General features: G+C 36.8%; 1 protein-coding gene across 1 annotated transcript in view; it reads left to right on the forward strand.

The window, feature by feature from the left end:
- OLFM3 (olfactomedin 3) overlaps positions 1-14490 on the forward strand; it is a 200863-nt gene that overhangs the window by 152452 nt on the left and 33921 nt on the right. The gene's annotated exons all lie outside the window — the stretch shown is intronic.

Genomic DNA, 14490 nt, shown 5'->3' on the forward strand with positions numbered 1-14490 from the left:
CCTTATCTAGGAACACAGTCAGTTTATCCATGGCAACCAAAAGGAAGGTACAGTATGTGGGCACAGGTGAGGAAGTGAGCAGATGTGGTAGTGGAGCTTTATGGAAGTTTTGTGGTAATTACCTCGACTTTTCAATTAAGAAGGAAGCAGAAATAGCAATCATTCCCTTTCCTCTACTTTGAATTTATTAGCCCCAGAGCCACAGACTGATGATGTCATGCCACAAAGTTGTATTATTCTATTAACCCAAGGTGACTGAATTGCAAGACAGCCTATACTCCAAGCTCCACTCAGCTACCCCTTTGCAAAGCTGCAAAACTTTCCACCTTCTCTAGGCCTGATGGTTCCTTCAGCTGGTCTATTCCTTTTGGTCAGCTCAAATCATGGTATTTCTTATCAAAATTAGGGTTGCCATTTATTTTGCATTGGACATACTATAGACACTTCCAAAATATATCATCTCATTCAGTCTCTCAAATAACCATTTCACAGTGGTACTTCTATCTTCATTTTACAGGTAATAAAATGGAGACTGAGAGACTAACTTAGTCAATGGTATCTTTCTAGTAAGTGGAAGAATCTGGAGGACGATTCACTAAACTGCTTTTAAAGTGCCACAGGAGCTGGAGAGTTGTTTATGTACCTGGTCGTTCTCAAACCACACGCCATCCAGGATATCCAGCATTCCCGAAGTGATTTCAACACAAGCACTCTGTCTTCCACCTTCTTCTATTTTATGCTACTCTTCCTATTTTTCCTGCTTAACGTGCTAACAAAAGCCCAATGTTTTTCTCTAGAGGTCACTCTGGTTTAATCAATCTATACAGTTCATTTTTCGGTGTTCTACCCAATTGCCATCTTCCTTCTTATCTCTTTTTTCTTCTCCTCCTCCTCCTTCTTCAATAATTTCTTCAGCCTATATTTGTACCTTTGCAACTATATCTAATAAACCACTTTCCCCTCTGCCTGAAGACATTCACAAATTTAAATTTTGGTTTAAATAATAAAAATAAAGTACAAGTACACTATTTCTTCTTAAAGTTTCTACTGTTTAGCAAAAACAATCTAAGTCTCTTCTCATTTTACCTAAAGTCAAACTTTTGGGTCACAATTACCTCATTAACTGTTTATTTTCTACCATATTTTATGTGATCATCAGGTTTTTTTTCATGTATTTGATTTTTCATATCTACCTAGGTTGTGTTTTCTAGAAACCTTCCCACATCTAGCATACATACAGTCCCAAACTAGGAAATATGTATTATTATATGTCTGTGTAGAGTCATTAAAGCAACATTTAACTTTTGTTCTACAAATAAAAGAAAAAATAAAATTCTAATGACAGAACATGCCAATATTATATAAATTACCTATGAGTGATTCTCACTCATTTATTTGCTTATTAATTATTTACTATATAAGTCTATCATGAAATATACTCTCTGGGTAATAAAAAGGACAGGTTACTATAAAAAATCTAATGAATAAATATATTAACCAATAGCTTTCAGCATTCCATGAGCAATAATGCACAATTGGAGGTTATATAGTTATTGATCCACTATGAAATTCTACAGAGAAAATAAGTGTGTAGTCAGGTCACATTTTTTGTGAGATTATTAGATTTAGTAATATATCACTATTTACTAGTGATAGATTTTGCTTTGCCATTTTTAAGGAAGACTGTGTAAGTAATTAAGTTTATAGATTGCCATGAATTGAATAAATGAAAATCGTGGTAGTTTTAAAACTGCATTTTAAAGTTAACCATTTTTTTTCATACATGTATGATACATTATTCTCACTAGTCCATTAAGTTGTTGTGGCCTAGGGAAATTAATTCTTTTCTGAACTCTAGGTGTGGGGCACATCATCATCCAGTGACCCTCTGTGCTACAGGTAATGCATATCAGCTGCAATAAATTCTATCTTCTTCATAAAGTTATCCTTTCACCTGTGTATCTTATTCTGAGGATTGACACTCATCATCCAAACCCCAAAACTAAAGTGCTCCCAGGTAATTTCCACTGCCTCACATTTATTCGGTCACTAAAGACTGCCAATTGTTGTGCAAACCTTTATGGAATTCATCCTTTTGAACCTCACTGACAGTTTATTATTTCAGGACCTCATCATCTCTTGCCCAAACTGTGAGAATATACCTCTAAGTGACCTTCCTGTCTCTGATATGCTTTGCACTCTCTGCAGCCCCCGCCTGCCTATCCTGCATCATAAAAATGACAAAGCAATGATTCACGACATAAAACTAATGATCTTACTGCTTTGCTTTAAACTCTTGAATTACATACAAGATAAAGTCCAAATGCTTTGGGGTGACCCTGAAGCCCTTGGAGCTGGTCACAGCCAGCATTTGCAGCCTTATCTCATTGCCAGTGGTAATGTCATTATCACTCACACTATGCTTGTGGAACTTCTGCAAGTACTGAGTTGCTTGCCCTGAACACAGTCCGCTACTTCTAAATAGGCTAATCCCTTCTCCCATTTGCAAACTAGGACTCAACTTTTCAAATGGGTATCACTTCAGTAGACTACCAGAGTACTGCAAACTAGTTAGCTCTTTGCAAATTTCAGTTGTTTTAATTTCCCACAACTAATAATTATTGTAATTTGAGCTTTTATACTTCAATGTATGCCATTTAAACCTGCTCTAAAAACAACACAGTTTAACTTCTATGTTGTTCATAAACATCGCCGAATCATAAACTTTCACCATTGTTCTACTTCAATTCTTTAGTACAGTAATTTGCATCTCTAGAAAATTACAAGAAGTATCCCATTTGTATTGTTTTTCTCTATTTCTTCCTTTCTTTATAATTTGCAAATCAGAGCACTGTTTTCCCCTGACAATCAATCTTACATTCTTCTAAAAATGCTATTATTTTGTGGACTGATAGTTCATTAATAAGTATAATTACCATCTGCCACCTCATTTCTTAAATTATCTAGTAATTATATGTATATTGTCTTTCAATTTTGGAAATTAAGCTCTTGAAAAGACACCCCCCTTCTTTATTACAGTAAGGTAGAGTTCCAGGTGTATTTTTCAACATTAGATTTGTAAATCCACTTTGCTTTTTGTCATTTACATTGTAATACTAATGTAAAATTTCACAGGGCTTTCTGCTAAATTTAATACATAAATACTGTGTCTTTATTGGTTTTTCATATGGCATGATTTTTGAAAGAATAGAAAAGTAATAACATTTGGTTTTCTGGGCACTGTGGTTAAAAAATAAGAATCGATTGAAGTCATTTGGATATATTTTGAAAAAATAAAATGGCCTGGATTCTAAGCTAATAGTTACAAGGAAGATTTGAGGAGTCTCTTAGCATCCACCCCAGTTTAAAGTTGTTTTTGAGAATAAAGTATACACATACTATAAATATATATCTCTTTCAATTTTATTAAGGATATTTTATTTATTTCTCCTGCCAAAACTGTTTAAGAAAAATATACACCTTTGGCTGAAGATTCCAAATACAAACAAGTCCAGAATTCTCCCAAGAAATCAAAACAATATTTTTCCTTTTTGTAACCAATTTCTTATTTTTATTCATCCATATTTTGTTTTGTGTCCTCTCTTTATATTTTTATTTTAAAACACATATATTGGATAAGACAAAGACCTCTGATTTCTTTCATTTGGAACCTGAGATTTAGAAGTGGGAAATTTATAGTATTTATGAAAATAACATAATAAAGGTATCCATAAACCCTGGATTCTATATACCACACTTGCTAATGGAATCTAATAAACAGATCATTGAATTTGAGAGCTGGAAGGGGCCTTGTAGAGCATGTTTTCCAACACCCATATATTGTAGAAAAAACTGAAGCCAAGGAATCTTATCACTGGCCAGTCACATGGCTAACTAGAGGAGAACAAAGACTAGATCCCCAGACTTCCTGAGTCCAAGTCCTGTGCCCTTTATACGAAATCACATGTTCTCTCAAGATACAGACTTTCCATATCAGTCCATCATTCCTCACAAACTGAAAATAGAGTTAACTGAGTTTCCTGTGTGACTGAACACCTACGAAGCAAAGCCTTCATTCTCAAAAGCAAAACTGGAAACATATACAATTTCTATAACAGAAGTTTTTCTGCAAGGCTGCCTTTTCTGTCTGTTCAGGTCTAAGATGCCTAAAGGTAATGTTTGCCATAAACAGTAGCTATTAATCTTTGACTATATTTTTAAAGCAATGATGCTAATTTTAGTTTACTTTCTAAAAAAAAAAAAAAAATTATCTCTTACTTTCAATATGATCATCTTGAAAATTATTTGCAGAGTTTATTTTCATGTTCTTCCTAAAAGCACTCTATCCTTGCCCAGAGAAATCTGTAAATATTAAATTTGGTGTTGAAATGTGCACTTTGGCAGACCTCCATTTAAAGGTGTGGTTTTTTTTTTAAATGAAAGATAAAAAGTAGCTGATTATACTTACACAAACCCCAGAGGAAATGGATTCTGTTGATATGAACTAACTAAAGTGGAGCTGGGAAAGCTCAAGTTTCAGCCTCCCTCCAGCCTCTGCTCTCTGATAATTACCAACCAAGCCTATCAAGAATATTTTGTTTGATGATCCAGCAAAATGCCCGGCAAGGGAGGAAAAAGAAGGGCAGGGCACTTCCCACGAGGATGGGGGAAGGAGGTTCCGTAAGCTTTCCTGGGTGATTAGAGCTGGGGAAGTTGATCTCTTTTCATGCTGTAGATGTGGCGCACTGCAGTCACGCCTCCCGCTGCCAGCCCAGCACTGGGATCCTAATCAGTCACTATGAAAACTCATTAGCTCCACAGCAATGAGTCTTCCACTGCTGAAGCTTGGCGCTGTGCTTAGTACCATGGCAATGATCTCAAACTGGATGTCCCAAACTCTCCCATCCTTGGTGGGACTGAACACCACGAGGCTGTCGACTCCGGATACCTTAGTAAGTTACTGCGGTGGGTTTGGCCATCTTGAGAAGTAAGTGCATTTAGTGGGCTTTGTTTGTAAATTGCAAAGGCTAAGATTTTGCTTCTCCCTTTACAGATCAGCTTCAAAAATGTGGTGTCTATGTGGTAACTCTCATCATAGATATTTCTTTATGAACACTTTATAGTTACACCCCAAAAATGGACTGCTTGAGAAGTAAGCTATGAAAGAGAATACTAGAGTCATTAAATTCTTAAGGATGAAAAGCTTTAACTATATTACTTGGAAGCTTGGGCAAATCTTAAAAATATATACATATGTTTTGTTTCTTATTCTTTTACTTATTTTAATATCTGTAAAAATCTTCATAATTTTTCCCACAAAGTAAGCTACAAAGTATATTCTGTCAAATCTAGTTTTACTACAGCAGATTCTTCCTTGGAATGCGATGCCTGTGATTATTTGCAATGAATTCACTCAAAGAAACTAACATCTTTTAAGCATAAATGCATTAAAAAACTCACCAATTTAAAGCCTGCCCAAAATTCCTTTAAGAAAGCTAAGAAACATGAACAATAGAAAACTAACTTGATAAAAACATCTTCGTGTATTTTTAATATTTTATGAAGACTTCCTATCACAAGACTATCTTGTATAATCTTCATTCATCTAAAATTAATGGCTTTTTAATCCTCCCTACATTCTAACAAAGTATTTCCTGATAGTTTGAAGCAACGTTCAGTGAGCAACATGTTCGACGTTTCAAACAAAAAATGAAAACTATTGCTTTTTGAAATAGAAATTTACAAATTCAAATAAAAGGAATTTATTAGAAAATAATTCCTCTGCCCTGAAATAAAAGGTACAGAAGCAAAACTAGGGGTTTTCACTTTCATGTGGGTTACTCCAGTGGATCAGAAAAAGTCAGATATGAAAAGAAAAGTAGCCCTCCATTTCCAAGTGCTCTTTATTATAGTTGCTAATAATAAACTATCAACCAATGTTACTTAACTTTAATAGTCTGACCAAATAATTACATAATTTTCCAGAATCTCCCAGTGCTTACGGCACCAGCAGAGCACATACAAGCCACACTTTGACCTGCTTTTACATTTTCATTTCCCTTAGGTTACTTATGGAACCCCAGAGCCTCCATTGCTGAGATTCTCTTCCCTACCTGCATGAAGTGGCCTGACAGGAAGGATGTAAATGATATTTGGAGTTATAAAGAAAGCAAGATAGACATCAATGAACAATTACAAAACATAGATTTATATTTATCTAATATTTACTGAGCCAATTTTTTTTTCAATGTCCAAGTACCTGATTTCAGCAACATCACTGTTGAATTCACTCATGCAGGATAATGAATGCAAACTGAGGTACTAATGAATGAGTTATATTTCAAACTTGGCACCTTGATTCTGACATGTATTTTTTTGTGTATATAGACATTGGCTTGGTTATTTTTTTTTATTGTTGACTGATGAGAATCAAATTTTCAAAATTATACACGATTCTCTTAGGATTTCTAGTTATGTTGCAAGTGAATAAAATATCTTTACTTACTGACTGAAAAATTGTTAGTTGAAAAATATGAAGCATTGTTGTATGTATGTGTATGTTTTGACAGACAATTCTTACTTTTGATCCTCCCTCTTTGCAAAGAAAAGAAAAGAAAAGAACAAACACAGAAAATGTAGAAAAGTTTGCACTATGGCTACTGATAATAAATCAGTAAATGGTATTCACTGGAATGGAGAAAACCTTTTTTAGATGTTTCTTTTTTTATTTTTAGTATACTTTACAGAAGAGCAATGCCTGTGACATTTCCCTAATTATCCAAATGAGTGCTCATACTTTAAGATTCCCATGGTGAAGAAGAATGCATCAGTATCTCTTAGACTAAGAACATAAAATGTTAATGATAGAAAGGTGGAAAGGATCTTAGAAACCATCAAGCCAGTTATGTTCATATTATTTTTAGCAGCAGATTTTTTGTGCAAATTAAATCTTGCATGTGCTAAATAAATATTTTTCAATAAAACCAAATGAAATTTCAAAATATAAAAGAGGTCGTGGGTCGGATAATAAATGATTGGGAGAGGCATTTACTGGACCTCCACCATGTGTTATCTCCTCACACAATCAACTCCTTGCCTCAGTCGAGATATCTCCTTAGAAATCTTAGGGCTCTCAAGAGTTTAGCTGGAAATACGACTGATCTAATTCAGTCTCCTTATTCTACAAATGGGGAGACTAACTAGAAATATGTAAGCCACCAATCAGATTTCTCCCATTTGGTTAATGCCAGAGCCAAGTGTAGGACCAAGTTACATGACTACCTCCCTACTGAACAAAGTCATTTCACCATTGCCTTTGCCAGTCATTGGTCCTCTTGGTCCTGGGTGCCCCACTAGGTTCTCACTACCCTTCTCGAATTGTTTCCATGTCCCTGGATTCTTCTTCTTTCCCTCCTACACACCAACACTTTCATCCTTTAATGTGTATTTTCTCATCTCCCTTGCCTCACAGAGTTGGAGAAAAGCTATACTCTCAATTATGTCATAACCATTCCCAAAGCTTTTGCATTTATAAAGAAGAAAAAAAATCCTCCTTTGTTGGCATTTTAGGCATGTGGCAAAGCAGTGAAAGTGATTCTTTTGCTTAGGGGATTCTTCCTGCTGCCTCTCAAATAATTCCAAGGGACTCTTACTGCTGCTTCCACATGGAGGGCCAGCAAAACTGTTCCCTTAGATGGAAGGGTTGACAGCTCCCTGGCTCACTAGGTATTGCTGTAAAGTAGTAAACCAGCTCCTCTCATCAATTTTCTCATTCCATGTTCTCACTTTAAACAGTATGAATGGGATGAGCCTGCAATATACCACATGCCCACGCACACGCACACGTAGGTCTTGAAATCTGAATGTTCATGGAATATGCAGAGGTTAAAAAAACAGATTAACATAAATTCGATGGTTTAAGAAAAGGAGATGTACACAAATATGATCATAGTCCTTTTTTTAGAATGATAGTTTCAAATGACCTGGAAAAAGAAAACCAGGAAAAATAGGATTTGAATCATTAAATGGCAATTGATTCAATTTATGGCAAGTGCCTCTGAAACAGGGCACATTTGATTATCTCAAAAGCTGAAAGGGGTTTTTAAATTTCCAGGATGTTTTTATTAGTAAATAGTTAAATATAGCTCGTCATTAGGGGAATAAGCTCCCTCTTGTTTATCTCAGAATCTTGAAACATTCCTTTATGCTTCTTGTTGGCCCTGTTTTCTTTCTGTTTTATTCCCCTTCCAATCTATCCACTGGGCCCATCAGCCTTTGGAGGCGTTGGTTTCTGAGCAGAGGAAGCCTTAGCTCTCAGAAGGCTCAGGCTCCCTCTAGAGCATCTCTTGAATGCAGAATAACTTCCCCTTGAGGCTGAGCTTCTGAGAAATCCCCCACGCTGTGGGCTTCACACCAGGAAGACCCTGGAAAGAGCAATTAAAATAGTTGAGGACATTCAGCAGACACCTGCTGTTCTCAAATAGCCCAACTGCTGTGGTGGAAAGAGGCCTCGAAGGAACCTGTGGGCATGTCATTTGTTTTGGTACATTTTCAAAGGTCTAGCTGGCTTCTCCTCATGAATAACTACTTAGATGAGTTAGTCAATTTAGAGTTATGTAAAATGAGTAGAATACCCTGAAATGAACTGTCATCAATATCTTCTAATTTTCTTAACCTCAATTAACCAATGTGTTTTAGTGCTGGATGAAGATACTTGATTTAACTGATTTGTCTATGACTGTTTTTTTCCCCAAAATTCTGTTTTTCTTCCCTAAACTCTTAGATAATGCTCATTTTGTGATAGGGCAACTGAACAAATTAAGGAGGGGAGCCAGGTGAGAGAACAGAATGGCAAATCTTGATGGTGACAGAGAATATGATCATTGCTTTCTTATAGAAGAATCATCACATGAATAAGAGCGTAGATGTATTCTACTTTTATTTATTCTGTGGATTTATTTATTCTAGTAGATTTATTCTGAAGCAAAAGTAGGGCCAAAGAAGGAAAACTGTAGAGAGAGAAGTTCGGCTCATGCCCCTCTGCTTTTCTTCAGTGGAGGGGGCTGCCTGTAAAGTAGTGAAATCCCTTTCACTCAGAGGTCAAATGGAAACACAAGGAGAATTTGGAGATGTTCCATTGTGTGGAAAGACATGGGACTAAATATGACTTCTAAGGAACTTCCTAACTGTAAGTCATTGTGATTTCCAAAGGGCATGAGCAGAGATGACCAACCTAAATTTATTGTTATTATTATTATTATTATTTTGAAACAGGGTCTCACTCTGTCACCTAGGCTGTAGTGCCATGGCACTATCTTGGCTCACTGTAGCCTCGACTTCTCAGGCTCAAGCCATCCTCCCACTTCAGCGACCCCCCACCCCACCCCACTGAGTAGCTGGGACTATAGGCTACCACGCCCAGCTAATTTTTGTATTTTTGCTAGAGATGAGGGTCTCATTATGTTACCCAGGCTGGTCTCAAACTCCTGGGCTCAAGCCATCCACCCACCCCAGCCTCCCAAAGTGTCGAGATTATAGACCTGAGCCACTACACCCTAATCTAAATTTGATAATGTCTTTGGTTTTTGTTTAATTATTATTATTATTATTATTATTATTTTGCTTTTATAGTTGTTTTTTCTTAAAGCCTGGAGGTTTCCTTCAGTGAAGAATATGAATTTCTTATTCAGTCCTAAGCATTCTTACAAGTAATAGCAACTATGCAGTGACATCTTTATTAACACATCCTCCAGGACACAGCTTCTTTTGGTGTGGTCTGTCGACATATCTCTAATTCCTGTCCTCACATTTCTCTTGTCTCCACAACTGAAGTCATTAGCATGTTAAACCACATGTCACTCTCTGGGACCAAGCCTATCTTCAGACAGAAAATTTATCAGAGATTTTTCATCACGCAGGTATCTCCACTCTAAATCAAATAAGCTTTAATAAACAGACTTATTTAGGCTTTATTTCCTCCATCTGTACACCACTTTCAGTAGCTATGTCCCTTTTTGCCCTTTTTATGAAATACCCAGAAAATCAGCATAATACAAAAAATGTAGCAATATTCAATCTCTTGATTTTCTCCTGTTCAAAGGATCAGAATTCTCTTACATTGCCTCTCCCTCCATCCAGACCCTGATAAATGATTGCCGTGCCCTCCACAGGAATATCTGACTATATATTGCAGAGCCTTTACTGCTATATGTTCTTCTGGGTTACCAATGGCTACTTGTTTCCATACTGTTTGGATAATGCCCTCTACCTGCCTGGGTACATCTCTTCTCATCAACTACAGTAGGGCCTGTCTTCTCTATAGCAGTGTTTATGGTTACTGGTGAATGGACATAGATGATCTATCTACATTTATCCAAAGAGGATGAGCATAAAAAGCTCTGGGCTAGAAACTGGGGAAAGCTGGTATAAGTCCTATATATGGGATTAACTAAATGGATGACTTGGAAAAACATGTTTAAATTCTTTGAGTCTTAGTTTCCATTTTCCTCATAAGTAAATGTAAATACTGTCTATTTCTAAGGATAAGTGAGACTGAAACAATAGAAAGTATTTTATGAGCAAAAAATCTATTGAAATGCAAGGTAGTTTGATTATTTTTTACTTTTACCTGTCAAGCCTCAAGATCCTTCTTTCCTATTACAAAGCCCCTGAAGCTTTAGAACTGTCATACAGTAGCTTTATATTTATAAAGCACAGCTTTGTAATTAAGTTATAAGCAAATAATCCAGATCTGAAATACAATTGTTAAAATTATAATTTTAATTCTCCTATGTAGAGCATTCTTAAATATTTTATGAGGTTTACAATATTAAAAACTGCTCAATACTTCATTTAGTTCTTCCAATTAACACGAAAGGTTCAAAGAGAACTGCATCAGTAATCACTGTGATTATTAATGCTTTGGGTACCAATAAACTATACGTACCCTCCAGGTCTAAGCACTGAGCTTCACAGCAGTTCAGAAAATGCTACCAAGGTTATAATCATTACATATGAAAGGGGATTAAAATAATTGATGGTGTAGTGTGGTGGTTAAATTTCAATCTCTATTGGGAGGCTGAGGTAGGTAGATAGCTTGAGCCCAGGAGTGCGAGGTTAGCCTGAGCAACATGGTAAAACCCCATCACCAAAAAGATAAAAAAATTAACTGGGTGAGATGGTGTGTGCCTACAGTCTCAATTACTCAGGAGACTGTGGTAGGAGAATCACTTGAACTCAGGTGACAGTGGTTGCAGTGAGTTGAGATCACCCCACTGCACTTCAACTTGGACAACAGAGCGAGACTCTGTCTCAAAAAAAAAAAAAAAAAAAGTTTCAGTCTCTGAAATAAGACTATCTGAGTACAAAGCCCAGGTCTGCTTAAAATGCAGATTTACATAAACCTCCCTACTCGCTGATACTCCCTGCGTGACTTTGAAGAAGTTCCTTTGTGTCTCTAAGTCTGTTTCCTCATCTGTATAATGGGCAGAATATCACCACCTAATCCATGGGGGTTTTATAATATTCAAAAGCAATAGTACATATGAACTGCCAGGTAATGAATAGAACTCCATTAATGATTGCTATTACTATTGTATGTTTTATTGACACCTGAATAATTGCTCTTATAAGTTAAAATTAGAGCAAGTCTTTTCTTATGGGTATCCAAAAAACATCTAAATACATCCTTCCATCCAAGATCTTAGTTGGTTTTATTTTGATTCTCTTTTCAATGCCAGCATGGGTTCTCTAAAAGAGAACACTAGAAACACTCATAAAGCTTCTTCTATTTATCACTGACCCCAACACAGAGGTCTCTAAAAACCCCACAGGACTGTCAAGCACTCATCTTTTCTATTAGGCTTTTTCCTCTTTTGAGTTACCTTTTTCTTGTCAAAAAGGTGACTTTTTATAGTTTAGATCATTCAAAGTAACTCTGTAGTAGAGAAGGTCATGGCTCTTTTCACTGATTCTTACAATAAGACAATTGGAAGTACAAACAAGTCTGGAGTCTTTAGTTTTATTGAACTGACACTTCAGGGGAAATGCTAAATGAACATTAAACCCTCTTCACCTTTCCCACTTCCCTGGTTCCAGAGAGCAACTGACATGGAGTTCTGTCATGAGGAGCTCCACACTAGTTAGCCAAACACTTGGCAAGTGCACATCAATATTAATGCTGCCAGGTTTAATAATCAGTGTTTGGACTGCTGTTAAAAAATTTTAATATGGGCCGGGCGCGGTGGCTCAAGCCTGTAATCCCAGCACTTTGGGAGACCGAGACGGGCGGATCACGAGGTCAGGAGATCGAGACCATCCTGGCTAATATGGTGAAACCCCGTCTCTACTAAAAATACAAAAACTAGCCGGGCGAGGTGGCGGGCACCTGTAGTCCCAGCTACTCGGGAGGCTGAGGCAGGAGAATGGCGGAAACCCGGGAGGCGGAGCTTGCAGTGAGCTGAGATCTGGCCACTGCACTCCAGTCCGGGCGACAGAGCGAGACTCCGCCTAAAAAAAAAAAAAAAAAAAAAAAATTTTAATATGATAAATGGGTGGCCTCTCATCCTTTGTCCAACAGTTTAATTTATCCTAGTGACAAGCCTTAATTTTCTGACATATTTTAGACTCGTGTCCAATGTTAGGAGAAGCCCAGCTAAAACTGCAGGGCTTATGTCCAGATATATCAATCGTATACTGTTACTCAACTTGAACTTTTAATTATATCATTAAAATTACTCTGCTAAGCTGTTTCTATCTCCATTCTGTGGGTAGTCTGCATTTAAAAAAAATATTAAAAACTAACCCAGTAATCTCTAAGATCTTATTTAATTTGAATAATGTGTAATTCTAAGTACATCTTTCTATCCTAACTGGATATTCAGGCATAAGAGCTAGAAAGAAGGGATGTGGAGAATGTTAATGAGTCTGACCCCCCAAAATAAAAGGCAATATTGGACACTGAACTAATTTTTTTTTAAAGGAGTTAGAAAATAAGACATTCAAAAGATATGTCTGGGGCCATTTGCTTTACGTAATAGATCAAAGACAATGACTGTGTTATCATCATGAGTTTTTTGAGTTTATAATTTTTAACTTTCCCAATATTTGTTCATGCTTATTGCTGGAAGGTGTATCAGCACCTAGAAGTAGTTATCATTGAAGCTTTCAAGAGAAAAAGACCTTTGTGGTGGTTTATGGTATATTATGAGGTGGAACCTAGGACAAAGTATACAGGAGATTGTGTCTGTTCTGCTGCAAACTCTATAGACAGAAGACTCCACACATTATGGCAAATCTGTGGAGAAAGAAGTCAACCTGGCTCATGCTTCAGTTACTTTAAGAATTTGCTCCTGGCATGGTGGTTCACACCTGTAATCTCAGCACTTTGGGAGGCCAAGGCAGGTGGATCACCTGAGGTCAGGAGTCTGAGACCAGCCTGGCCAACATGGCAAAAATACATCTCTACTAAAATAGCTTCTATTTATATAATGAAATGAACTTTTTAATGGAAAATCAGGAGAAGCTAGAAAAATAAAACCATCAAGTTTATTAATACAGACCCTTCTAGTTTATAGAATTTCAAGTCTACATGTGGTAACTTTCTTCCACTGAAATTTATTTATGAAAATAAATTTGTTTGGTGTACATTATTTGGAAGTCTATTGATGTTCTTGCTAAAAAATGATTTGATAAAAAATAATAATGCTCATCTTTGTGCTTGACAGAGTCTACTTGATAGGGCAAATAGGAAATATTTACATTTCTAATAGCTGGGCTGGGTGCAGTGGTTCACTCCTGTAATCTCAGCACTTTGGGAGGCTGAGGTGAGCCTAGGAATTCAAGACCAGGCTGGCCAACACGGTGAAACCCCATCTCTACCGAAAATACAAAAATTAGCCAGATATGATGACACATGCCTGTAATCTCAGCTACTCAAGAGGCTGAGGCAGGTGAATCACTTGAACATGAGAAGCAGAGGTTACAGTGAGCTGAGATATCGGCTGAGGTGGGAGGATTGCTTAAGCCCAGGAGGCTGCAGTGGGCTATGATCTCACCCCTGCACTCCAGCCTGGGCGACATAGTGAGGCTTTGTCTGAAAAAAAAAAAAAGAAAAAAGTGGATATAAGTTAATTGTTGAAATGAGATATGTGAAAGTCAAATGACAATTCTAGACAATATACATTAAATACCTAATGAATAGTACAGACAATTTCTTCACAACAGGTAGAAATCACAAGGGCTGAATAAACTGATGGTTTATAAAGGAGGCATTCCGAGCAGGAAAAAGGAAATGAGCAACATACAAAGACGTGAATCAACATGGCATGCTTGCACGACACACACAGACTGATTTGGTTAAAGGTTTCTGTTGGATGGTACAGAAGATAAATCTAGAAGCATAAATCATAGAAAAACTGCAGTAGAACTGGAATACCACCCCTTCACACTTGAGTTCTAAGAAGGTAGAGTGATAAGTTCACAGAAGGGAAA

This window comes from Trachypithecus francoisi, unplaced genomic scaffold (genome assembly GCF_009764315.1).
Source record: "Trachypithecus francoisi isolate TF-2019V2 unplaced genomic scaffold, Tfra_2.0 Lachesis_group5, whole genome shotgun sequence".
Classification (NCBI taxonomy): domain Eukaryota; kingdom Metazoa; phylum Chordata; class Mammalia; order Primates; family Cercopithecidae; genus Trachypithecus; species Trachypithecus francoisi.